The 23,813-nt window shown below is 44.5% G+C and overlaps 1 protein-coding gene across 2 annotated transcripts in view; it reads left to right on the forward strand.

Moving 5' to 3' along the window:
* The first annotated feature begins 15,628 nt into the window (after positions 1-15,628).
* The window catches only part of CAB39 (calcium binding protein 39), an 85,928-nt gene continuing 77,743 nt past the window's right edge, over positions 15,629-23,813 (forward strand). The window contains exons 1-2 of one of the 2 annotated variants that reach the window (XM_021690373.2): positions 15,629-15,856; positions 15,953-15,981. The gene's annotated coding sequence lies outside the window, so the exon portion shown is untranslated. Of the gene's footprint in view, positions 15,982-23,813 lie in introns of both variants that reach the window. The other variant, XM_021690370.2, reaches the window with a different exon arrangement.

The raw sequence follows: 23,813 nt of genomic DNA on the forward strand, positions 1-23,813 counted from the left end.
AATCTTAGAACCAAGGTGTGCTGGATTTGATGAAATACAGTATTTCCCTTTTTTTTTTTTTTTTTGGATCAGCAATCATGTAGGTAAAGCCTCTGGCACGGGACCGAACATAACAGAGACTCAAGAAAAAAAAATGCTATTTTAACCCTATTACTTCAAGATATTTAAAAAAAAACATCTTCAGAGTCTCTGTGAATTGTTTGACTCCTAGCCTCAGACTCGGTATAGGCCTTAGGAGGTGTCCTTGCAAGACTTGGCTGATGTGCTCTGGCTTTGCAGGGGAGGACTGGAATTAAAACCTAGAAGACTGGGGGAGGGGAAAGGCAGAGGGACTTTAGCAAGAGGAAAAATGAAAGATGAACTATTAATTGATCACCTCATTGGAACCTTACAAAAACAATTGAAATGTAGGAGATGCTGGTTCCAAGCCTGGGAAAGGCAAATGATGAAGCCTAAGGACTGATTCAGCAAGGAGCAAAGAACATCCAGAACAAATCATCCTTAGCCTCAGAGAACCAGACCTGAAAGAACCAAGAAACCATGAACTTTGGTTATTATAAAGTTGTAAGTTGAAAACACACAACTTTTTCTTTTCTTTTTTCCTTTTAATTGAAAAGATAGAGACCGTTGCTTGATGCAAAGCTCCCCATTGATTTTTAAAGAAATGGAAGAACACTCATAGGTACCTGGCAGTAGATCTGGAAAGAATGCCTGATTTTACCTCCGGCTCAGAATCCACCTGCTTCCCCCCACGTATTGCCCATCCCCCGCCCCAACACTCATAAGTGATTTGCTCAACTTGGATTGTATCAATTTTGTTAAAATTTTGTTAGTGTATGAGTATCTGGGTGTTTGTACTTGAGTTTGAATGTTTAGATTGGCTTTTGAAATGTTTTTTGTAAAAGGATTTCACTACTTAATGGAGTAGGGTAATATTTACAGTAAGATCAAGATTTGATCTGTATTGATCTGGAAAAGTTCTGCAGGATGTCAAGTGTTTATGGTTTTGCAGGTCCCAGTTATAAGAATCAGGGAAGGACATTAAAATATCCCAAGATAAATAAGCTTACCAAGAAATTTGTGTTCATTATTGGGGGGAGAACTATTAATGAATTATTCTAGGGGTAGAATCGCCAATTGTTATGTTACCTTGATGGCTGAATAGAGCTCATTTGAAAATACTCGGTTTGTATATAACTCACCATACGATTATTAAGTGTGGCCAATTCTGCTCAAGGAAAATATAAAGTTGTATGACAGAATTATATTCAGAAAATAGAGATCATACAAAAATGCAGAACTGAGTTTTTGATCATAAGATAGCTTGGCAAGTAACAACATGTTTATAAATAATGTCTATGAGGTAATCTGTCCTTTAATTTAATCAAGATGCCTTTTCTTTAGAGATAATTTTTGTCAAAACAGTCAGTGATGGAACTTACATTTGCAATGCTGAGATGGAAATTGGGCTGTTTTAATGTAATCTTAACTGAAAACACTCCGTAGTGTTAGGGTTAATTTGCTTGGTAATTTTGATGGGGGCACACAATGATTATCAGCGAACTCAACGGGATTTTATGTTTTTAGCGGTATCTCGTCTACCCATAACCTGGCCTGTGTTCTGGGGTGGTTTGTAGTGAAATCACCATAAAATGCGGCTGGCCAACTGGACGCTTGGGATCAACCCAGGCTTATAAACAGACAATAGACACTTAACGAAGATGTTACACTGTTGATACTTTATCTTTTTTGAAAGTAATTTTTATCTCTTAATTTGAAACTTGTTTACGGCTTAGTCTGTACCTATCCCTCTGCTGGTTCTAGAAATGGCTGGAAATGGATTTGCACGATGCTGGGGGTGGCTGGGAGAGTGTGCAGCGAGTTTGGAACTGGTATAGCTGGATGCACTGGGGTGTGCAGAAGCTGCACCGAGACTGTGACTATATACATGGATCCTCAGCCTGGAAGAAATCAAGCTTCCGTTTGATAAATTTGATCTGGGCCATCTCCAGCACATTTTATGTACCTTATGTACTGTTCCTCAGACACTGTGGCAGTATAAATAACATCTTCTGCATGATCCTAAAATAGCTGGAGATATTGCAGTTCCTTCTTGAGGGTCCTGCTGGCAAGTGGAGGCCAAGTGCCAAGTCCATCAGCTGCATCCTAGCTGCACCAACCCGGGCATTGCCATGGAGTGCTGTCACCCAGACTATGCCTGGACTGGGAAGGGCCTGTCTTCTGCACCATTCTAGGTCTGAACAATCCTTTCTGGAAGGAGTGGGACTACCCCACAGTGGCTGGCAGCTTCCCCAGGCTCTCTTCCACTGTAGCAGAATCTCGAGAAGGCTGAACTCCAGCCAAGGCTGCTGCTTGAGTGTCGGCCTGAATGGTCCTGATCTCTGGATCCTTCTTCTTCTTCCAGAAGGTAAGCCACTGCTCATACTGGCGATGGTCACTGATCACCCTTCCGTGGGAGGTCAGGGATGCTTCTACTGGCTGGGGCTTGTCCCACCTGGCACCCTCAACTCTTTTTTTTTTTTGGTAGGGAATGAACTGGGCAGAAGACAATGGGTTAATAGAGCTCAGCATCTTCCTGCCTTCCTGACCAGCCCAGCAGGCACTGCCTGGGGTGGGCCAGTGGTTTCCTATGTAGGCATTAAAGCCTGCCTCCTGCTATACCTCCCTCACAGGTACACACATTCACGCTTATTCTCACACATGCTCATTCACCTGTGTGCATTTCACACTCACATGTCCTCACCACCAAATGGGCAAACCATCCAAGGGAACCACGCATGGCACATTCCTCAGCTTGATAGATGCTCCTTTGCATCTACCCCTTGCCAGCCCCTGAGGATGATATCATTCACCAGGAATTAAGACCCAACCCTCCACCTTAAAACCCTGGGCAGAGAGGATCTGGCTACCTACGGGATTGCAGCTAATTATCATCTTTGTCATGACAGATTGCAGGGTGTCAGGAGCCTTCTGAACTCTGGTGCACAGCAGTATGGACAGGCAGACAGCACCGATGAGTCCCTGCTACTGGGGTGCCCCACTACCGCCAAGAGTGTTCCCACGAGCTCCTCAACTGCTATCCACAGCCCCTGCTGGAAACCCCACTGAACTGCAAATCCTTGGCTGGTGTCCCCTCCCCCAAATATATATTCAAAATATTTGAGGTTAACTTGACCAGGTTTTTATAATCAAATAGCAACCCTTATCCCACCAGGGATAATAAAAATTATCTGTTTACTATAGGTATCCCAAAACTCACTTTTCCATTACCACCTTGTCAACAGACCTCCTCAAAATGAAAGGAATATTATTTGGAACACAAAGTGAGCAAAAATTCCTCAGGAAACCATGGACTTGCTCTCTTCTGCCCTCATCCAAGACTGTCCTAACTCAGCCCACCCATGTCTACCTGACGTAAAAGCCTCCCAACCATGTATATGGGGCCACCATGTTGCTAGGGAACTTCTGCTCTTATGCCTACTTTTCATAGACTCCAGTTCTGTGTGAAGCCAATCCACGTCCTGGGGCTTTATGGCTTGGAGAGACAAACTCAATGGAAACAGGCATTGGTGGGCCTTAAAGGCTGACCATTGTGGCTTGAAACAACTCTAAGAGACAGGCAAACTCAGCCCTGGCCACTTGGAGTGGGCACTTGACCTTCAGTGATTGGCATTTTCAAACAACTAGCCCAGCTAGGTAACCACTCGACGAAAACCTTGCCATACCATCCCAAACCACAGGAGCCAGCTGAGGATTCTCTAACCTGAGAAAGATCCTCTATTCTGAAAAAAATTGTAGCTAAGCATCCTTAGAACCACCAGCATGATCAGACACTAGCAACAGACTGTTGCATTCAGCAGCCCCTGGACCAGGTCCTGCACCATTCTGTAGGGACTTCCAGGGTGCAGAGGATAGGGGAGGCCTATTCTGCCATGGCGACCCCTCCAGCATGTTGCCTGGGGGAAAGCCAGAGCACAGGTATGGATTGCTGCCAGGATGCCAACCCAAAAGGACCCAATGTCAGGTCTTCCAGCAGAACATGCTTCAAAGTCAAGGTGAGGCCCAGGAAGACCCTGAAGGCTTCTTTATCCATCTCAGATGCCAGAGGCCCCTGAAAAACTGGACTCTGTGATGGTCTTGGCCTCTTGAATTGCTGGTGTTATGGATGGCATCATCGAGATGATGAGCATGATCTCCTGGACCAGAGTCCTGCTTCCAGCTGTCATAGCCCTACTCATCAAGGTCGGGTTCCAATCCACTGGGCCTCAGTTGGCACCCCAATTCTGAAGGCATAGTTCAAAGCTTAATATGTGCCCAATCCATTTCTCTGTCCCTCGCTTTTGTTAAAAAAACGTGAGCCGGACGCCACAGAGGTCCTACCATTGCTATACACAAGGCTGGTTTTCAGCCAGAATCCATTCTGCTCAGCAGGGACTTGCGTAGTTCTAGTTGTTAAATATCTTTAATATGACCACTGGCTACACATCAGTCAAGCATGACCTATTCTCTTACCCTGCCTCTGATGAGTTTTCTGACTTTGCCAGTCTTTATATGACCCACAACACACTTTGCACAGTAAGTACAGATTTCCAGCACTGTGAAATGCCTCCTCAGTCCCAGGCACCACACCCCGCCCAAGGACAGCACAGAGAATGTGCCAGGGCCCTGAGAATTCTTGGGGGCTCCCTGGTTATCACTGGTCCCAGGGACCGTGCTCCAGACGTGCTCGCTTCACTCAGGGGAATCAGATATCTACCACATCAGATGTCTAGAGCCACGGATGTCTAGAGCCTTCAGGCTATAAGAGAGATCATTCCAGAATGATGGCATCATCTGGACTTCTCACCCTTCTCTGCGACATGCCCCTGCTGAAGTTGGGAAGGCGCTTTCTGATTGCTGTAAAGTTGCAGAGGCGGCGGATCCTGTCACATGTTGCCTTCAAACACCGCTGACTATGTACATTCTACCCAGGGAAGTGAAGCCTTCCCTGCCTGCCCCCATTCCCCCAGCAAGAAGAGGAATGAGAGCGGTCAGGTTGGCTAAAGGCTTTTATTTTATTCTTATTTTTTTATTTTTTTGGCCAGTCTTATCCCCAGGACTTTCCCTCTTTGGGGCCTCCACTCCCCCCAGCTTATAGAGCTGCCCCCTGGCATTTCTGACTTTCGGGCTCACCCTTGGCCTTCATACTGGCCACTTTGACAGCTCCCCAGACCTGAGCAGCACCTGCGCTCTGCCCACCACCTGGCTGGGCTGGAACCTCAGCTGCCTCAATATCATTTCCTCTTTCCTTTAAAGGCATAACGGGGTGTGTCTACCCCTGGCTCAGCCCAGGAGCATGTCAGACTGATTTCTTTCTGTCCCCGTTCCACAACTCCACCAGGACCCAAGGTATCTGGGGCCACATGTCCTTCTCTCAGTTCACTCATGTCTGAGCTGTTGAAAGGGTGGTTGCCCACAGGGTGAAGTCACGGGGGCACTGAACAGAGCCTCAGGGCACAGGTGGTGTTGCCTCAGCTGGACAGTCAGGGGTGATGCTCCGGCCACCACCGGAGGGAGGTCCTCTCTGGAGCTGCGACAGGCAAAATTCACCTGGTAATTAAGAAGAGACTTTTACTCTGGCTATTGCGGTAAAAAGCACGTTAGTGAGGAACATCTCAAAGAAAAGGAAGGGAGCCTGGAATTTTATAGAGGCAGGTAAACAAGGGGGTCATTTTGGAGTCATATGGGAGTCACAAGAAAGGATGGAAATGAGACTTCTCTTGGAAACATACAGGGCAGCGTGGTCCTTTGTGGTTAGCTGATTTTCTATTTCCAAAACACAAAAGAGGGGGTAATTTTTTAAGCATCATGGTTGAGGCTGCACAGGGCTCAGATGAAGTTCAACATTGTCAGAACCACTTTTATTCAAGATGAAGGTCATTTGTCTTCGAATAACTTAGAGGTAGTCATACACCTCCTGAGTGGGATAAAGCAAGGCCTAAGAAATAGTCCCTCCAGGATTCTTGCTGGTGTCGTTCCTGCAAAATTGGTGAGCCATCTCTTGAGAGGTGGGGCAAAGGTCAGTGGTTTTAAGGTCTTAAAGATCAGGCATCTTAAAAGAGGGATGCTCCAAGTAGAGAAATAATGCCATAGAAGTTGTATTGGAGTAAGGAACCAGGAGTTGAACCTTGAGAATTAACCAGTCCAGTGGATTCCAGAGGTCCACAGAAGAAAAACCAGCATTATCACCTAGCTGCTTGATGCTAAGATGGCCATGCTTTTGGAGGTGTTGTCTATAGTCTTCAAAAGCATGTGTGACCCAAGCGTTTTGTCCGACTTCCAGGGAGAATTCCAGCCCATGCATGGTCTGCTGCGGTGCTGGGTCCCTTCAGGTTAATGCCAAGTTATGGAGCTTCAGCTCACAGACCTTCTTCAGATTCTGGGGGGAAAGCCAGCTGCAAGGCAATCGAGCGTGCTTCGATGACAATCGCTCTAGTCTGCCGCTGATTGCGGGTGCTTTCGGGGCAGCGTCAGAGAAAAACAAAACAAAAAAAACTATCTGCACATGACAAAATAAAATGGCTTTGGTTAACCTATTACTGACAATTTTCTATTTTTTTAATTTTTAAAAAGATTTTATTTATTTGAGAGAGAGAGAGCACGAGCAGGGGGAGCGGCAGGCAGAGGGAGAGGCAGGCTCCCCGCTGAGCAGGGAGCCCAATGCGGGGCTCAATCCCAGGACCCTGAGATCATGACCTGAGCGGAAGGCAGACAGACGCTTAACTGGCTGAGCCACCCAGGCACCCCAAGATTTTGACAGCAAGAAAGCACAAGCAGGGGGAGCAGCAGAGGGAGAGGGAGAAGCAGACTCCCCGCTGAGCAGGGAGCTCAATGCAGGGCTTGATCGCAGGACCCTGGGATCATGACCTGAGCTGAAGGCAGACGCTTAACCGGCTGAGCCACCCAGACACCCCACTGACAATTTTCTAAAGTGTAAGATCTCTTGGGAGTTCGTAACAGAAACAGTACAGCTGACAAGGACAATCGGTCGTTTAGGTGGCACACAAACCAGAATGATATACTCGATCCAGAAAGTCTTGTAGACAAAATATCTATTAACACAATGACTAACTCTATTTTCAAAGAGAAGCAGATATTATATCTAATTTATAAAAATGGAGGAACATAATCTTCATAGAGGAAAAAAAATCTTCAGATATAACACTGAATAATTCTCACATAGTATTCCATGCATTTACTGAACATATAGATAGAATACTCTAGGAGGGCGCCTGGGTGGCTCAGTCGGTTAAGCGTCTGCCTTCGGCTCAGGTCACGATCCCAGGGTCCTGGGATGGAGTCCCGCATCGGGCTCCCGGCTCAGCGGGGAGTCTGCTTCTCCCTCTGCCTCTGCGTCTGTCTCTCCCTGACTTTCAAGAAAAAATAAAAAAAAAATTAAAAAAAAAAAAGAAAACCATGTTAAAAAAAAAAAAGAATACACTAGGAATATATAAAGAATATCAAGTAAAGAGACTCTGGAAATCTGGAATAAGTTCTAAACTCCACATTAGGTGATAGGAGTTCCAGTGGAAAACGGTCCCCCTAGAAGATGCTAGATTCAAATGAAGGAAGTTGTAAGCGAGTTACCATTTGGAGAAATTGCTGACATCCTCACTGACAACATCTGCTATCTATGGTTGGCTACTATCAGCTACAGCAGAACCAAGAAACTTCAGGGCCAGTGAGGACATTGGTAAAGCTCTGGGAATTTCCCACACAATGCACAGTTCTGGAAATCTGAACGTAACTACCTATTACCGATTTAACCTGGGACAGACTAAGAGCATCTCTTCCTATGTGACACATCAATAGCAACCGTTAGATAAACCCAATTATTTCCTAGCATTTCTTTTCTTACAAAATGAAAGAACAAATCATTTGTGGTTTTTCCTTTGGGAAACCTCAAAGACAGTTTTAGGTGCAAAAGGTATCACTCAGGATCAATTTGGGGGAAGGCAGACATCAAAAGTTGTCAGGAGTTTTGAATACCCAAATAAGGCAGGATCCCACATTTCTGAGAAATAATACCTGGCTACTTACTTAAAGTGACAATAAAGGATTTTAAAAATAAACATAAAGGGTAACACAATTGTAAAGAATCGTAGCTCTTTCTCAAGTGAGAAAATTTTGTTCTTTTAAATAATCAAGGATGTCAGAAAGTCAGCATAAACCATAGAAGGTTATTCTGGTAAAGCACACAGTCTTTGTTATCTAGGCAAACTACCCAGAAGGTAAAGAATAATCTAACAACCTCGTATTCATTTCCTAATGAATTACTAACAAATTACTGAAAACTAAAGAGCTTAAAACAACATAAATTTATTATCTTATAGTTCTAGAGGTCAGAAGTCCACAATCAGTCTCAAAGTTAAGATGTCAGCAAAGCTACTTCCTTCTGGAGCCTTTAAGAGACAATCTATTTCCTTGCCTTTTCCACCATCGAGAGGCCCTTTTCACTCCTGCTTGTGGCCTTTCCTCCATCTTCAAAGTCAGCAGCGCTTTATCTTCCAATGTCCTTTTGCTTCCATTGTTATATGGCCTTTTTCTCATTCTGACTCTCCTGCCTCCCTCTTATAATGACACCTCTGATTACACTGGGCCCACCGGGTGATCCAGGATAATCTCCCCCAACTCAAGGTCCTTAATTTAATCTGCAAAATTCCTTTTGCCATGCAAAATAGCATATTCACTGGTTCTAGGGATTGGGCCATGGTCATCATTCAGGGGCCATTGTTCAATCTACCACAAACCTCTTATGAAGGGCAGACCAATAATTTTCTCATTTTAACAGAGAGGAAACCAAATTCTAGTTTGCCATCAACCTATTGGATGCTAAAGCTCTTTTTGAAAATCTTACAAATAAATCCATCAAACCTTAGCCAGCTTTAACCATGACAGATAAAATTCTCTTTTCTAGAACCTTCTATAACTTTCAATATCCATTCCCATTATATCCTATACTTTCTTCTCTCTCATTCTGGAACAACCAGCATTTTACTTTAGGAAAAAACAACTCTTTTTGCTTAACAAAACACATCCTGTATATACCTCAATTCCCAGGAATTCCCCCCCCATTTCACTCCGCCATCCTTTTCCTGGACCTCTCTCTTCTTCTTTCTCTATTGCAAAGAGGGAGCCCTCCTTCTGTGCTCCCATAAAGCCTCTTCCCAATGGAAGGACCTCCAGGTATCTGTGATACTTTCTCTTTCCTGCACCTTCTTCTTTAGTGGCTCCTTCCCATCAGCATTTAAACATGATCATCTCTGCTCCCCTCAGGTCCTCTCTTGACCAGCCCTTCCTCTCCACCTTCCGGTCTTGAAAGTGCTGCCTATGCTTATTACTTCCATTCCTGATCTCCCATTCACACCCTAAGCCCACTGCCATCTGCAGGCCTCTTTGCTCATCCTCCACTGGGACAGCTCTCTCCAAGTTCACCAAGAGCCCCTCCCATTGCTATATCCAACCGATACCTTCCAGCCTTGTATCACTTGATCCCACTGTAGCTCTGGACTGTCGCCTAACCTCTCTCTGGAAATGTGTTTGTGGTCTTCCTCCTGTCCTCTGATTGCTCCTGGATGGTGTCCATCTGAGCAAAGAGCCCCACTGTCTAACCAGGTGCTCATGTCAAAAGTCTACTTGTCATCCTACGGTCTCCCCATCTATATCCATCAAGTCACCAGTACCAACTTCCAAAGACGTCTTTTTCTCACTGATTCATTCCCCTCCAGGGCCCCTGCCACCAACTTAGCTGAGGCCCCATTTTCCCTTGCCAGGATGAGAGCAGCCTCTTACTGATCCCACTACTTCCAATCTGGCCTTTTTCCCATCACATCATACAGAGGGTCAGAATGCTGTTCCTCTCTCTCTCTCTTTTTTAAGATTTTTATTTATTTGAGAGAGAGAGACAAGAGAGTAGACGAATGGGGTGAGGGGCAGAAGGAGAAGCAGACTCCCTGCTGAGCAGGGAGCCCAATGCAGGACTCGATCCCGGGACTCTGGGATCACCCCAGCCGAAGGCAGACACTTAACCGACTGAGCCACCCAAGCGCCCCCAGAGCGCTGTTTCTAAATCTAAAGTACACATCTGAGCTCATCATTCCACGGCTTAAAGTCTCAATGCCCACTCCTCCCAACTTACCCCACTGCCTTCCTGTTGAAACCCAGCCTACTTAGCATGGGTGGTTTCACTCTTTGTCATTCAACCTTTGCTTATCTTGCCAACCTTATCTGGTGCCAACTCCCCTCCTCAGATCCTGCCATTTTTAACAACATGGATGGACCTTAAGGGTGCTCCACTAAGTTAAATAGTCAGAGAAAGGCAAATACTGTATGTTCTCACCTATATGCAGAATCTAAAAAAGCTGAACCCATAGAAATAGAAAGTAGAATGATGGTTGCCAGTGGCTTTGGATGGGGGAAATGGGGAAAAGGTCAAAGGAAACAAACTCCCAGCTATAAGATAAATAAGATCTGGGGATCTAATGTGCAGCATGGTGACTATAATTAACAATACCTTATTATATATATACTTGAAAGTTTTTAAGAGACTAGGTCTTAAATGTCATCACCACACACACAAATCATTATGCGAGGTAAAAGATGTATTAATTAACTGTATTGTGGTAACCATTTTGCAGTATATACATGTATCTAATCACCACATTGTACACCTTAAACTTACATGTGTTAGGTGTCAATAATTTCTCAATAAAGCCGAGGAAAAAAATAGCAATAAAAAAATTTCTCTTCTAAAACTCTAAGCTGTGTATACTGAGCTATTCCTATGCACTTCCCCAAATTCACCGTGCTTTCCTGCTTTTATGGTATTTGCATGATTTTCCTGAACATTTATCTCCACCTTCAACGGCCTAAATCTTATTCAGGCTCCATGTCTCAGTCTTCTGTAATTGCCTGTTTACTCGTGTGTCTCTCCTGGACTACAAGATCATTGAGAGCAGGGACCATGCATCGTTCAACGTCTCATTGCCACTGCTTATGCTCAGTAATTATGTGCTTTCAAAAAGTACTTGTTGAGTAAATGAGGTTTCAATGATATTTAGAGCAGGTTTGGTGGGTATGAGGGAGCGGAGGGAGTGGGCAGATGGGAGGAGCAGTTACCCCAGAAAGTTACAGACTTCAAGCTTCAAAGGTAGAGTCTGGCCAAAGAGACCAGGGTAGGGCCAACCAAGTGGTTGCTGAAGTGGAAAAGAAGTGAAGGTCACCAGGGAGGATGATACAAGGAACTATGACCCAACATATTAAATGAGTGGCACTAACATTGCCCAGGAGAAGTCAGGCACTGGGTGGGGTGGGGAGGAAGCTGTGAGTCAGGCTTCAAAGTCCTTTCACAGATGGTGCTGATGAAGGCAAGAAGGTGCCTTCATCTGATGGCCCAGCTTCAAAGGAGGAGAGGAAAGGAAAGGAAATGAAAGTGACAAGACATCTACACAGGATCATCACTGATTGGTTTGTCTTGAACATGAAGACCCCACCTTAGGACCCTGAGATCTGTGGATTCTGCACAAGAAGGTGGGGGCAGGGGGGCCTCTGTGAAGGGGATTTCAAGATGAAGGGGTAGAGGAATTTCCCAGAAAGAGGTTGTGCCTACAAAGAAATATATTAGTAGAAAGGGCTTTCCAGAAGGCTCTATAGAAGTACTGAGAAGGTGTCTCCCAGCATAAATTCAAGCAGTCAAATGACATGACTCCTTCCACTTGGGCTTCAGAATTTGTTACAAACCCTGGCTCCAGAAATTTCTGCTGTTTTGCCACTGCAGTGGCTTTATCCCAGTTAAGAGATTAATCTGGAATCCTGATCTGATCCTTAAAACAAAGGAATCAAACCCCTGCATATGGGATTTGCATCTTTTATTCTGTGGGAAATTGGGTCCTCAGTTGTTTTCGTGGAATGTGAGCACACTAAAGGCCTCCCTCTCCCTTTGGGGCTACGATTAAAAAGAACTCTTGGCTTTAAACAAAACAAAACAAAAAACCCACACACAAAAAATCGCTGTGGGGGTAAAGTCCTTATTGAACAAAGTTTCAAAATTAGATAAAACTTGCAGTCCACACACTTGAGACTGCCAGGCACCTCCCTTCCACCGTGGGCGCCTCCCTCCCACTGTTACCAGAGAAAAGCAAAGAGACAGCTCCAGGAACCAGCCACTCCCCAAGTCCAGGGCTTGCTCTGGATTTCTTGTCAGCTTACATCTCTCTGAGCAGAGACAGCCCCTAGACAGCTATGGTTTTTCTAATTAGCTTCTAATATGCTTGGCATAAATTGTCCTTGGTTGGGGTGGACTTTACTTTTAACATGCTGCCATTTTTTTAATCTATTCACTAGCAAAGTTTGTCTAGTTTTCTTTGTGTGTGCGTGTATTGGATTAACTGAGGTTTTGGTATCAAAGCTATTAACAAGAGTAAGACTAATCAGCATCCTCCCCATCCCACCCCCAACTTGGTTGAAATGTAAGATGATGGACCCCATGCTAGGTCAATGGCATCAGTGACCGCATTTTGACAAGATCTCCCAGGAATGCATATGATGTTATAGTTTGAGAAGCAGCCCCAGGCCCTGCATTTACTGAGAACTGTTCCTCACATAATCTCAGTGCAAGCAACCTGGCTCTTCCACCAGCACCTCCTTCTCTCCAGCTCACCCCCGTTCCTGTGCTGATTCCAACAATCCTTCTGCCCATCATTCCATTGATTCTACCACGTTTATGGGGTCTCTCCTCTACCACCGCCCCCACCTCCCCCCACCCCAATTTGCTTACTCCCCTCTCATCTGGCTTGGATTCAACAGCTGGTCATTTTCATTATTACTTCCTTGCACATACATACCTCTCCTTCCTTTCAAATAACGCTGGTGGAATCCTACTCCCCACCTTCCTGTGCCTGCACCTGCCCAGCAAAATGTGGCCAGTGAAAACACAGACTAACCCTGCTGACCAATCCTTCTTTACACCTTCTCCTCTTCCCTCAAGTTTCCAACACCTCCTCCCTCTTCACACTCCAAACTGATGACCTTGCTTCCTGTTTCCCTGAGAAAATAGAAGCTCTCAGAAGGACAAGTCCCCACGTTCTGGCACCTCGTCCATCCGGCTCCCTGCCTCTATGCCCACACTCTGCCTGCCCTCTGTTACTGTCAGTGAACACCGGCCTTTCTGGTACCCGAGGCCAGACCTTCTCTTCTTGCTCGCTCAAGGACAGCTCTCCAGAAAATGCCCCCCACCCCACATGCCTGCATTATCGAATTTTTCCTCACTACTAAATCATTCCCATCAGCATGCAAACAGGCTTCCGTTCTAGAAACAAAACAAAATGAAACAAAACAAAACAAAAATCTGCTTTGACCCTACATTCCCCTCCAACGATCACCCTAATTCTCTGCTCCCCTTCAGAGCAAAACTTCGTGAAAAAGTTGTCATGGTCTCTTTCTAGAGCCCCATTCTTTCTAGGTCTCATTCTTTCTAGAGACCACTCCAAGCAGGCTTTCCCACCCACCTCTGTTACAGTGACTCTTACCAAGGCCACTAGTTACCTCTGCGGTGCTGACACCAATGTCCAATCGCCACCACTAGCCTTACTTGAACTATTAGCTGCATTTGATGCCATGAATCCATCCTCCATCCCTGGTCTTCCAGCACATTGATGCTTTCCTAGGTCTCCCCCTGCCACCCTGGCTCCTTTCCTCAAAATCTTTTGCTGGTTCCTTGTTATCTTCCTGACTGACCTCTCAGTATTGGGGGTCTCAGGCTCATCCCTGGCCCCTATACTTCACTAATACTCACCCCCTAAATGATCTCATTGAGTCCTGAAATTTTACCTATTCTGTGGACTCCCAAAATTCTATCTCCAGCCTGGACCTCTCCCCCAAGCCCCAGACTTCTATATCTGGCTTCCTACTTGGGTGTCTAACAGGCAGCACAAACTCAATATGGCCCCAGATGTATTCTTGAGTTCCTCCCTTCCCATCTGCTTCTGTTTAAATCTTCCTCATTTCACCAACTGTATCTTCCAGTTCCTTGAGAAAACAAAAACCAAAAAACTTTAGAAATCAGCAAAAATCTGTCAGCTCTACCTTTTAAATGTGCCTAGAACCTGACCACTTCTTTTTTTTTTTTTAAGATTTTATTTTTATTTTTCGACAGAGAGAGAGAGAGAACGCAAGCAGGGGGAGTGGGAGAAGCAGGCTTCCCGCCGAGCAGGGAGCCTGATGTGGAACTCGATCCCAGGACCCTGGCATCATGACCTGAGCCAAAGGCAGACGCTTAACGACTGAGCCACCCAGGTGCCCAGAACCTGGCCACTTCTATACTCTTCCACTGCTACCACCCAGGGCTGAGCCTGTCTTCTCTTGCCTGGATTATTTCAAAAGCCTTCTAACCTGTCTCTTGGCTGAAACCCTCAGGCCCTTCCACCTGGTCCTTACAGCCTTTTGAAAGGTCAGCCCATGGCCTTTCTCTGCCCGAAACCCTCCAAATAGCTTCCCATTTCATGCAGAGTGAAAACCAAAGTCCTCACTTTGTTCTATTTGGCTCCCATTCTCTCCTCCTCTTTCCCCCTTTCCCCTCCCTCAGTGCGCTTGCCTTGTTGGGCTCCCTGGTGTGCCATCTCAGGGCCTTCATCCTTGCTGTTCCCTCTGCCTTTCCATACACAAAGCTCACAGCGTGCTCTTTCTTCATGAAGCTGTTCCCGGTAGGAGCGCTATAAATAACAGTATCTTTCCTTCTCTCCCCTCCTTAGCCTGTGTTGTTTGTCTCCATAGCACCGGAAACCATCCAATGTCATATATGTGCTGGTTTACTTATTGGTATGTCTCAGGAGCAGGGACTGTTTTGTTCACTGCCTCGCCGCCTAGAATAGCGGCACACAGTAGATGCTCGAAAATACACGTTCAATGACAAATTAAAAACAAAGCAACAGAGTGAAACAAAAATATACACGCATGGCATTTCTCCGTAGCGGACTCTGCTGTCAGACCTTTGCAATGCATTATCTCATTTATCCACAGAAGCCTATCGTACTGTATTGCTATACTTGTGTGTGTGTGTGTGTGTGTGTGTGTGTAAAGAAACCCAGGCATAGGGACATGAAATAATCCATGGAGACCACATAGCGGAGCTGGAGTTTAAATCCAGGCTGTTGAATCCTATTAATCTGGACCATTCCATCACTTTCTGCACTCTCTCAGAGGATGCTAAATGAGTTATCTGTCCCTCGCAAGTATGAAAGAATCGGTTCACACAAAGTCGCCCCTGGCTTTTAGAAAAAAATAAAGCTTTCTTAACAGCTGAGGAAGTGGTCGTAGAAAGCGGACGTAGGATTGCTCCAGGAAGAGTGCTGAGACAGCCGAGAAAGGCTGAGCACCAACCTTTAAGCGGCAGGTCCAAGAACCCCGGTCCTCCCCGGCTGCTTTTTCTCTGCGTCCCCTCCTGCTTGGGCCTAGGCGCGGACTGCGGTGTTCCGAGTCCGCCCGGCCGCTGGGGCGCGCCCGAGGCCGCATGGGGCGTTGCGGCACCGCCCGACGTCGCGCCCTCGGCGGCTGCGCAGTGCGTACGTCAAAGCCGGGCTCGGGCCGGGACCGGGGAGCGGCGCGGCCTGGGAGAGATTGATCCTCCAGGAGCCGGCGAAGGCGAAGGCGGCGCCTGGTCCGGCAGTAGTAGCCACAGCCGCAGCCCGAGCGAGTGAGCGCAGCAGTGCGGCGGCCGCCGCGGGAGCCCCTGGGCCGCCGTCCGCCCGCGCAGCCGCCGCCGCGGGAGCCCGTCGCCGGGAGCAGGAGCAGGCGGAAGACAACGGAGGGGCCGAGCGCCCGAGCCGCGCCGCGGGGACCGAGCGAGCAGCCCGAGGCGGCGGCGGCGGCCGAAGACGGGGACGGCGACGACGCGGAGGCGGAGAGGGAGCCGCCCGGCCCAGCCCCGTGAGTGACCCCCGTCCCGGCCCTGCTCGCGGCGCGGACGCCCGCCCGGCTTCCGCTTGTCCCTGCCCGTCACCGGCCCCGGGCTGCCTCCATTTTCTCGGGTGGCGGAGGCGGCGGGCCCGGTTGGCCCGCCTGGCCCGCCCTCCTCGCTCGGCTCGGCCCGACCCGGGCCTCTCGCGGAGCCTTCCCCCGCTTGCCCCCGCCGGCGCGGCGCCCAGTGGCCTGCGGCCGGAGCTCCGGGAGCCCGGTGCTCCTCTGCCACCCCTCCGCGGTTCTCCGGCAGGACAGGCGGGTGGGGGCGTCCGCGGCCGGAGTCGGGTGGGCAGGGAGGTGCGGGCCGGGCCAGCTGTCACTCCCACCGCACACGGGCTCTGGCCACCTCGTTCCTGGCCCCTGGTAAACTTCCTGTTATGGGGAGGCAGGCAGGCAGCATCTTTAGGGAAAATGCCTAACTGACTTCTGGTTAGGAATTGTGCGGCCGGAGCGTTCCCGAGTTCGGTTGAACCAAGCCGAGCCCTGCACTGCGTGCAGGCGCCGTGGTCGGTCCGCGCCGGAGGGATTCAAAGGTGAACCGGGGCCCACGGTCCCCACCCCCGAGGAGCTTACGCTCTGGTGTGGGAGATAAGACCAGTACACAAATAACCTCGATACCGGGAAAGAGGTGATAAGTCCTGTGAAAGAACTACAAAGTGCTAGAAAGGCACCGAGGGATGACCGGACCGATCGATCACTTCCGCCTCGCAGAAATCTGGAAGACTTCCTGGGCGAGGCGGTGCCAAGCTGGGTCTTGAAGGCCCGATGGGGTTTGGGAGAGGACGGATGGGGAAAAGACGGTATGTGGAGGGGCAGCAAACTAGAGGACAAAGATAAAAAGGCATAGTCTAGAAATAGTGAATCATTCAGTTGTCTATGGCCATGTTGGGGAGTTAAGGGTAGGCTAAAGAGGTATTGGGGGGCCAGATCCTTGAATACTGTAGAGGAGCTGTTTGAGTGGCATTCTAAGGTAAACTTAGAGCTCATTACTCAGTGAGTCATGAGCCCGGAAATGTAAGCTAGGAGATACTAAAGGCAGTCTTGTGAAAGAAAGAGAAGGAGGCCCAGTAAAGAGTTGACATTCTGTGCCTTGAATATGATGCAGTTTGAGATCGATTTTGACAGCTACGAATAAATTCATGTCCAGGCTAAGCAAAGTACCTTTTGCAAAAAGCTTCATTTAGATATCATGCTCTTAAGAGGTAATGGAAAGATGTGTGTAAACTAAGCTCTTCTGCACATAAGGCAGTTCTGTTGGTGCAGTTCACTAAAATGCATCAAAACTTCTCCCACGGTGTGTTAGGTGGCTGCACTTTGGAATTCCTGAGCTGATCATAACTTCTTTGAAATGGCATTTTGTAAAGCAATCTAAATTGATGATTTTTTTTTAAATCAGATTGTTACTTATATTCTGGGATGGCAAGTTGGACATAGAACCTTTTTATAGAAAGGTAAACATTTCTTTATTTTTAGTTATGAAAATATAGGAGAGTGAGAAGTGAAAATGTAGCTTGATTTTGTACATTTTTTCCCAAATTACTAGCAGATAATTAGCTATATTTAAAGTCTAAATATATGATTTGTGGAAGCAGCTTAGAACCCATGTTAGTTTCATAAACACTTTTTTGTTGTTTGTTTAAATTACAAGTGAATGTCAACTTTTTTCAGTTAAAAAACTTGTAAAATGCAAGAGGTACTGGAAAATTTTTTAAAATTATCTTCTGTAATCTTACCACTTAGATTTGGTTGCTGTTAACATTTTTGCATATTTTCTTTCCAGTCTTTTTATGCTTATTTTTTCCTTGCGTGATGAAATAAAAATTGCATATATATGTATAAATTTTATTAAAATTTTTTGTCATTAAGTATCTTTATGTAAAAATATTTTTACCCAAGTAAAAGAAGTCTTAAATGTATTCTTTTTTTCTGACAAGGTTGCATTTATCTCCGGTAACATGCAGTAGTCATGCTTAGTAACTGCTACTGTGGGCAGAACTTTTTCTAAAGGTGTCTTGTTTGAGGTATATTTATTATTTGTAGGACTTAAGTCCTGTTGCTTATTGAAGAAAGGCTTTTTTATTTAGGGTGTGTGTTGTCATCAGATATGGAAGAGATCATGCATCTCTGCTGTATGAGTAGATGTACTTTTTAAAAAGGCATGTACTTATTAAAAAGATTTTCTTATTTTGTGTAATATCTCCCATACACAGTGATACACCTCCCCATCCCACCTTACCCTCCCCTGCCACCCCCGCCTAAAAAATAGTCTTTATACTAGGGCTATCCATATAGGTTAACTACTTTTTGATCATGACATCACAAAGATTCAGGCTATATGTAGTTTTTCTGTTGGTATTTCTTTTGTAAAATATAGAATTTGGTGAAATAATTTGCTGCTATAACAAAAGGACTTTTTTCCCCCCTTTTCAAGACAATTCACTTTAGTTCATTAACATTTCAGATTGCAGGTTCTTGCTTCAACCGGTTTTTTTTTTTTTCCTCTTGCTTTACATTCTGAAATGTGTTAATGAGGTCTCTGTTTCTGTTTCTAATGGCATATAAAGTGAGACATTGAGTTAGGTTGTATAAATTTTCATAAAGTTAGTATAAAAGAATAGTTAAGGAAGTCTAATGTCAGTATGGGGTTTGGCTTTATAATTTGGTTTTATTTGACTCTATTTTTATATTGCAAATGTGTATACCACAAGCATCCTTTATTACTTTTGAGTATTAACTAAAGTTTTTTCTTTGATCAACTTCTGTAGTTTACGGATTTCTGTAATTACTGCCATGCTTTCCCTGGAGTCTTTTTTTCCAGGAGGGATTGATTATTGATCATTCACAGTTTTTCCGTCTGCCATAAAAATACAGACATAAATCCACATCCACCTCCACCACACAAAATATAAAATCTAGCGTAGGGTAGAATTTCTCTTCAGGTAGTGTCTCTGGTTACCTTTCTTGTGGGGTTTCTAGTTTACAAATCCACTTTCTCCTTTTCCATTGCTCCTTTTAACTAGGAATTTTATTTTATGGAAGTTGTCTGGTGTTCTAGAAATAGGAATGTGATAGGTGGATTAGTACGGATAACAGCAAAATGTTGGTAAAACTTTGTTGTGTTATAAAATTGTGGGAAAGAAGACCGAATCTCTAAACCCCTAGGTTAGATTGCTTGAGACTTGTTTTATTATTTCTAAAGGTGTAAAGATCTTGTGTTTGTGTGAATGCAGATAAAGCCAAGTAGCCTAAAACTTGCATAACAATTTAGTCATCAGTCTGTAGTTTGGTTTTTACTGGAAAAGAAGACGGTGTTGGGGCCACCCTTAATTAAAGAAGGAACTGAGCTGTATGAGAGTTCTTCCTCTGTTGTCTCATTGTTCTAATGCTATCCAAGTGGACCCTAGTCACTGCCCTTATCAGTCCAGAGTATGAAAGCAGAACAAAGTGAGGCCAACATCTCTACTACCAGCAATTGTGGAGTAGACCAGTCTGACAGTAAACATTAAATGTTTGTTCCGCCTCTGTTTCTCAGGCCTTCCCAGGATTGTGAGAAGAGTTATTACAGGATGGGTGACAAATGCTAGACTGATAGTGATGAAATGAAGGTTAACAGGTTGTTGCCATTAGCATTTTGTTTTGGGATTTGTGTGTGTACATGTGTGTGCATATGTGTAGGTATCATTCTTCACCTTACTGAGCCTCCTGACTCCTCTGTGCTGTTAGAAGGGGTGAGGGGATGGTGGAATTGTGATGGTAAGCTGGCAGAGGAGGGAAGAATGGCATGCAGAGAATTGCAAGAGGTCAGTCAGGTGTGAAGTGGCCCCAAAGGAGGGAGGTAAAGCCTGCCTGGCCATTTTTGTAGGCAGTGTCCAGCACATACCTGTTCACATGATACAGTGTGTCTGACTTGAGATTTTGACACTCAGAGTACAGTGTTGTAGGTTTGGGTTTGCTTGTTTATATGTATATCCGCATTTTCATATGCATGGTTACAAAGACTAAGAAAATCTAGTTAACCAATATTTAGTAGCAGTGTGGTTTTATATGATAATTATTCCTTTGGAACATTATCCAGCAGATCATTTGTTGATGACTAACGAAGTATGATAATGTTAAAACATCACAACACTTTGATTATTTTGATAAAATGTTCAAGAAACAAAATAATACCTTTTGTAACTTGATCGTAAGTTGCTACTTTATTAACTTTGTCTAATGAACTGTGGCTTGGTCTCATACAAGGAACTGTGAACATCTTACTCATGGTTCTCTCCCTCCACAGTGGATTATGTATCAGCTGTATTTGGGCACAAAGAAGAAATAGCATGAATACATTTCTTTTTACATGTCTATAGTTAAGGCCCATTCTGGGATTTATTGAATTCTGATTGGCAGTATTACTGGTGCTTAAAAGCACTAGCAGACTCCCTACAACCAGACTCCCTGGATTGTTGAACCCTCACCTGTCCTGTGGGCTCAGTAACATTAGGCAAGTGCCTCCACTTCACTGTAGCTTAAGAGTTCTTGCACAGGTGTGATATACACCGGATCTGAGAAGATTGTAGAGGGATTAAATTAGTTACTGCATCGAAAGTGCTCAGAACAGGGCCTGGCACATACCGAGTGCTGGACACAGTAAGTTTTGTGATGATGCTGATGCCAGACGGTTTCAGGGGAGAAGAAAGGTGAGAATTTTAGAGACCCTCTTTCTGTGGGAGGGGCACAGGTACACGGTACTGGAGCAGTGAGTGACGAACCTTGAGCTATAACTGGTAGGGCTTTCTTGGAAGTGGAGTCACGTGCTAGGGTCGTCTGACTTACTAGCCACGGGACTGATCCCAGAGCCTGCCTCTCTCTAGTCTTTATCTAGTTTGCTTGAAAGAAATTAAGTTTTATAGTTTATGCAGTAATGTCTTTTTTGAACCTTTACACTAACATTTACAAAGATTGCTTTCACATATTAAATGCTCTTTGGTGCATAATCCTTTTTTTTAAAGGTGTTTATTCATGTTTATCACTGTGATGTAGCTGGCAAGTTTCTTAGGGGTGGTTGTATGAAGTTAAAAGTTGAAATAGATTAAAAAAAAAAATAATAGATTGGGGGAGAAATTACCATTTGAGTACCATGAAGTGTTGGACAGACCTCTAAGGTAAGTAGTATTGTCCTCTAGCATCATTCCAGATGGGAAATGAAAGTGGAGGGCCTCGTCCAAGGTCACACAGGCATTGCACAGTTGAGGTAGGATTTGAACCCAGATTTGCCTCACTTCAAACTGTGTGCTCCCTGGAATACGGTATTTTTATTTTCCTTTATAGGGTCTTGGTTTTCTGCTTACCATTTTTGATTTAGTACTTCAGAATTAAGGTTTGTAAGTAAAGCTTAATGAAGATTTTAATCAATTTCCAGACAGTAACCATGTTATAGTACAAAATGAGATGGTTTGTTCTACATAACTCTGGTTGTTAGAGTCGTAATTTGATTAGTGGTTTCTAGTTTTAGTTAGGCCAGTGGATAGTGTTTATTTTTCATACTAGTCTTTCATACTTTTCATACTAGTGGACAAGATGGGAGGCCTTTGTTACAGTGGGCAACACAGAAGCCTGGGAATTGGAAGGCCTGGGCTGGGTCCTGACTCAGTGACTAATCATTTCACTCTGGGCAAGTCACTCCACCTCTTTGGGCTTCAGTCATGCTATTATTATGCGAAGGGGACCAGACTGAAAATCCCTTGTCTCTTTTGCTCTTATTTTCAGTGATCCTGTGTGTAGACTTTCTGACTTGTCTTTTTTCCCCTTGTACTGGGTACCTCTCCTTTTGCCTGTGGTCTTTAAGTCCTGTTTCTTTATGAGGGCTTTATGGTGTGTAACCATGCTTTGACATTATTCTCTTCTGGTTGGCCAGAAGTGGTAGCTCTCTGCTTCAGATAATATAACATCACAATATGTATTTTCAAATTTTTTACTTTTGTACTTAGGAATAAATGGTTAAGAACTAAATGTTATCTGCTTGTAAAGTACAAGCTTAGTAAGTCAAGTTAATGATTAACAAATCCTCAAGCTTTACATCAAATTTCATTTTCAGCTTTTAAGTATGTATGCTGTGAAGTTCTAAGAACTCTTTGTTTTGGGAAAAGAAAGAATATTAACAGAGGCAACAAGAGTGAAAAAGTGGAAAGGACCAAAATGTAGAATCAAATTTGAAGATGTGAAGAACATGCTTAAGATAAGTATTCTTTGGCTGTAATTGATACTAATCCTCTAATAAAGTGGTATGCTGACTTGGATCATAGGATCATTTCCATCCCAGGGTTCTCCCACTGGTAAGAGATGGCAGCTGTGTGCCACCCCTGAGCACTCATAACTCCTAGACATCTATTATGAATTAATTTGTTCCACAAGCAGTTTTTATAGCCCATTATGCTGAGCCCTATTCTGTATGCCAGTTGCAAAAAGTTCCTAGCCTAGGTAAACAGCTCTTCCCCTCTCTGCTGGCATGGTATCAGCCAGTTCATTTATGTCTGAATTCTCCAGTCAGGGAGACGAAACTCAGGTCACTAACATGACCTTTGCAGATCTTTTGGCTGTTTATAGTATGGTTTTATTTTCTATTCATCCTGTGCTCGTGTGTGAGTTTTAGGTTTTTCTTATGTAAGTTTTGTACAATAGATTGTAATTTATTTGAGTTGCAGATTTTTTAAATCTTTTTTTCACATCTCCTCTCTTCCCTCTTCCCCCACCTTGTGTTTTCAGATTATAATACATTGTTTCTGTAAATGCTTGTTAAATGATAGAGCTGTGTAATACTGTGATAAAACTGCTCAGCAGAGATGAAATACTAACCAAAATACATTTTCTGTGTATTTTATTTATCTCTGCTATATTTGTGCTTATTTGAAGGTTTATATACTATAATAGCTGAAGTTTATTAGGATCTCCCTTTTCCAGATAAGCTCACTTAAAACAGTGTTTCACAAATTGTTTTGTACAGCATTAGTCTTATGAGAGACTAGTTGTTGGTGAGAGAAGTTTCAGAATGAAATTTAAGTTTGGGAAAACACTGGGTTAAAACTGTTAATCAGATTTTAATTTTTGGTAGTGATTGTGTTACTGTTTTTCTTCAGAGTTTTCAATAATGTACAGTGTGGCTGTCCAGGAAGGAAATATAATGTGCAGTATTTCCCAGCTTGCCAAGTTTATTTGGTCACAAGAACACCCCCTCCCCCCAGGAAAAACTCCCCCCAAAGTCTTGAAGGAGGGTTCTACTGGAATACAGTTTGAGAAACCTTCTTATTTACATACTTTTTACATATCCATACATAGTGGGATACTTGTCCTGTAGTGATCCTATGATCCTATGATCCTATGATCCAAGCCAGCATACCACTTTATTAGAGGATTAGTATCAAGAAGATTTGATTGGGATGATTACTTATATCAGGTTTGGAATCCAACTAAGGTTGGAATGATTTATTTTCATTTTGTTAAGTAAAAGAATGAACACTTATCAAGCCTTTTTTTTTTTTTTTTTAAACTTCAGCCCGCAGTGAGAAATTATATTTTTGACCAGTGACCCAGCACCATACATAAACACACTGTCAAAACTGAGAAAGAAGTTTCACAAAACAATACTTAGGCCTTCCTGTGTACGATGCGTTCGAATACTTTTCGTCCTACTTTATTTTTTAATGTATGTTATGAACGACTAAAACAATGCACCATGTAATTTGAGAAACACTGAAAGATTACATGAGTTTATAAATGCCTAAGATGCTATTGGGAGAAGGCCCTGGAGAGACTGG

This window comes from Neomonachus schauinslandi, chromosome 3 (genome assembly GCF_002201575.2).
Source record: "Neomonachus schauinslandi chromosome 3, ASM220157v2, whole genome shotgun sequence".
NCBI lineage: Eukaryota > Metazoa > Chordata > Mammalia > Carnivora > Phocidae > Neomonachus > Neomonachus schauinslandi.